Source organism: Pyxicephalus adspersus, chromosome Z, assembly GCF_032062135.1.
Source record: "Pyxicephalus adspersus chromosome Z, UCB_Pads_2.0, whole genome shotgun sequence".
Taxonomy (NCBI): domain Eukaryota; kingdom Metazoa; phylum Chordata; class Amphibia; order Anura; family Pyxicephalidae; genus Pyxicephalus; species Pyxicephalus adspersus.
The window spans coordinates 52,225,209-52,229,173 of NC_092871.1; the positions used below are offsets into that span (position 1 = coordinate 52,225,209).

The 3,965-nt window shown below is 34.6% G+C and overlaps 1 protein-coding gene across 1 annotated transcript in view; it reads left to right on the top strand.

Annotated features, from left to right (window-relative positions):
• Positions 1-3,965, top strand: part of KCND1 (potassium voltage-gated channel subfamily D member 1) — a 98,576-nt gene that overhangs the window by 45,847 nt on the left and 48,764 nt on the right. The window lies entirely within an intron of this gene.

The following is a 3,965-nucleotide window of genomic DNA, read 5'->3' on the forward strand; positions in this document are numbered from 1 at the left end:
TGAAAAGGATATATAATATGTATTATACCACACTATATTCATCATAAATTCTTTGACCCATATCTTGAACATGAGTTTAGTAATATATATCACAAATTTGGATATCTAGGAAGGTTCTAGTATATATATTCCACTTTCAAATGTGCTCAGCCTGATGTTAACAGAATATAAGCAAGAAGAAATAGGGACAGACAGGCTTTTAAAGGGCAAATATTTTATATGAGTTTATTTCATGAACAGTTTCATTATAGCCCTGACTCTAACAGAGACCAACTAATTTAATCAAATAACATGATTTTGTGAATACAAATTAACGATAAAATGTCTATTTGCATTGACTTTTTTTTGTACAATATCACTCACAAAAGAATCTATGCAAAAAGACATTTTATCGTCACTTTGTATTCACAAAATCATGATATTTGATTAAATTAGTTGGTCTCTGTTAGAGTCAGGGTCGTATGGAAATTGTTCACTAAATAAACACATATAAATATATATATATATATATATATATATATGATTAGATATAAAGATTATAAAAAGGCTTTAAAGCTAATCTTTTCATTTAAACCTGAATATCTGTTAGCCTTTAGAGTAAAGATCCATCCATTTGTAGTAATAGTTTATCATAATTGCCAACATGGGGGTTAGATTGTACATGTTCTAATGCCATGAAATGTGCTCCTTCTGGATTAGATTTATGATATTTTACAAAATGACAACCTGATTCCATTAGGAGTAATCTGCAGCTTTTGACAAGGTAGTACTAATTATACTTCCATTTTATATATTCTTTGTAGGTGTTTGCTGGTTGTTGAATTATATATTTCTTTTTCAAACTTTTGAGGTTTTGTTATTGGTTTGCTTTTTTGTTCATGGTTAATGTATTATATATTCCCTGTTTTAGGAAAAATGTGATTACAAGGAGGCCATATTTATTATGCATCTATATACTTAGAAGAAATTTATGTATTCTTCTAATATAATAAAGTTTCTGGGTCTGACGAAGCAAAGAAGACTCTGTGAAAAGCGTTACCAGTGAAACTATTCAATATGCTATGTTTTTGTATGTAAGAAACTATGTATCAAGTGAAATTACCTAATATTCAATTATTTTGCCTGAAAAAGACTACCTATTTGCCTTGATTGCATTGACTTTTAAACCTGATGTCTAAATATGAACTAATAAAATAAATTTCAACTGAATTTAATTGTGGTATAGAAAATTCTTAAAACCCCAGTTTTTGGTGCTACGCTATGTACAAATAATATCAGAACTGTATAGTAATCAGTGGCCTGTTGTTGGCGTAATAGCGTTCTGTAGCTGTTTAGAGTGTTTAATAATTCTGCAATGACACATTTCCAATGGTTTGGCCATGTTGAGGAGCTGTAATCATGGATTATAATAGATCTCTATTATCATGTCTATTAGTTATGATATGATCATCATATTTGTTGTTGTATTGTATATTTATTTATAAGTATTGTTCTATTTACAGAGTATAAAATAACTGTTGTATAATTATGCCTAGTGTGTTATTTATTAAGTTAGTACAAAGAACCCATAAACAGCCAATCAGATTTCATCTGCCTTGAGCACATAAAAATCAGAACAATTAACATTGATTGCTGATTTACTGCAGGGAGTTGCTGCATTTTGCCTGGTGATGCTCATCTGTTAAGGGCAAGTGAGTCATAAATAGACTGCTATAAAATATTCTGTAGTATTTCCTCTCATGCACAAACTTTCTGAAAGCTGAAAGAAATCACAGCTTTTAATGGAAATGTCTGTTGGATTTAATGCCATGGCAACACCAATGAGATTTATTTTCTATGCACCCTTCATGAGCTAAGCAGGAGGTTTTTTCTACTTTTATGAGGTGACAGGAATCAGACACCTGATAATAAAGAATGAGAACTCATTGCAGACAATGAAAAAGGGCCCAGATTCAAGACTGCAGTGCCTGTGATTGACAGATGTAAAGCTGTTGTTCTTCATCAATTACCCTAAACGATAGCAAAATAGCAGAGAAAATGCTAAGCTGTGTTAGGGCATGCAGGGAAAAGAGAGAGCACTGTCATAGGCATAGGTGTCCACTTCTAATTATATACATGTTGAGTCCTAGTTATCAGGGCAGAAATTTTTATTAAATACGAGTTCCAGGAAAATATAAAAGACATAATTAACACAGCTCTGTTTTTAATAATAAGCCAGTAAATGTATTTTTCTAAGTGCATGCAATGTATATACCTGATACCTCAGGGTGAAAGAAGAAGGAGCACAATCAGAGAGATGAGCTCATCAGTCTGCTGCTTTTCATTTGACTGTTCAGTCACAAGATGAGGGGGGACAGGACCTGTGTTCCTCAACTGCAGTAGAGAAAAATCAGGTCTTCCGCCTTGCTGGACAAGGCTGTCCTGTGTCACCGAGCTGTGTGAATCCCACAAATAGAACAGGAATACAAATCCCTAGGCAGGTAAACCAGCTTTATTCTATTTGTATTTCATCTGTAGATTTAGAGGTTTGCCTAGAGCCTATCTTTAGGACCCCGTCAACTGGATTTTCCTTTTTTTTTTATCCTCTCAATCTGCACTGGTAAAAAGGAGAGCTCTGACTGGTTGCTGCTAGAAAGAATAAATTCCTTTATGGAGAGTTTGATAAATTAGGTCTGTTGTGCTGTTTTTTGCATTTCCATTTTTTGCTGGTAGCATGTTTCTGGGATGCTTCCTATTGAAAACTGCCCCATTCTGCCATTACTGAATAGAACAAAAAGGGCTATGCTTATAAAACAGGTACTGGTCAGAAGTGCTGGTTGATGAAATAAGGACACCTGTACCTGTAACATAAACAACACATGCAATTTCTCTTCAGAATTTTCCTGTGGTTGTAAAAATGACTTTTGGAATCTACTGTATGGGATTCCAAAGGAGCAGATACAAATCTGCATAACTATTACTCCACAGTGACAAGCCGTCTGTAGGCTGATGTACACTGCATTGGCATAAAAATAAATGCAATTAGTTTGTGATCTCATTTGGCATCATTGCCCCTTGTTGCGCATGGCAAATTTGAGGCAGATATTTTGTTTTAATGTCAAACACAGACTGATTGTTATATAGAAGATTTTATTCTTCCTGCGAGCCATTAGACTCGGTAATCTATTTAGTCACTAAAAACATCCAGGGAACTACTATAAAAATAATAATAATACTGGCATAGGAAAGTCCACCGTATTACTCCATTACAACAGTATCATTATCATTTAACCATGAAAATTCTTTCATGAATAATAATGCTGTAAAAGTGTAAAGCCTAATTCTAGGCAGACCCAACTGAATGCAGCTTTGTAATTATTATTACATCATTGAATGTATTTTTTAAGCACAAGCAGTGCTAGGCTAGATACACACGTGCAATAATTGTTGTTAGGTATCGGATGACTAACGACAGATCAAGGATTATTCACGATTATTTTGTTTATGATTGCATCTAGTGTGTGTATTAATATTATTGGTGGATTAATATTGAACGATCGTACCATTACAGCGTGTACAAAATGGTGCACTATATGATCGTTCAAATATAATCCCCCAATAATGTACACACACTAGATAGGATCATTTGAACGATGCAGGAAGTGACGTGTACAGGAGAAAGTGCAGCGTAGAACAATCCACAATCACTGAACGAACGTACACACAATAGATAGTGAACGATCGTCGCCCAAATAGATCCCCCAGGACGGTCATTCATTTCCAGCGACATTCCTCGTTCATTGGCGTTGTTAGCCTGTCATTGTTGTTTGTTTTTTTGTTAACGATTATCGAACAATAGGATGGAAAATCCACGTGTGTATGTAGTCTTAAGCTACGTACACACGGCAGATTTTTATCGCCCGATAATCGGCATCGGCCAATTATCGGGCGAAAATCTTCAGTGTGTACAGTCGGTGTCGTCCATC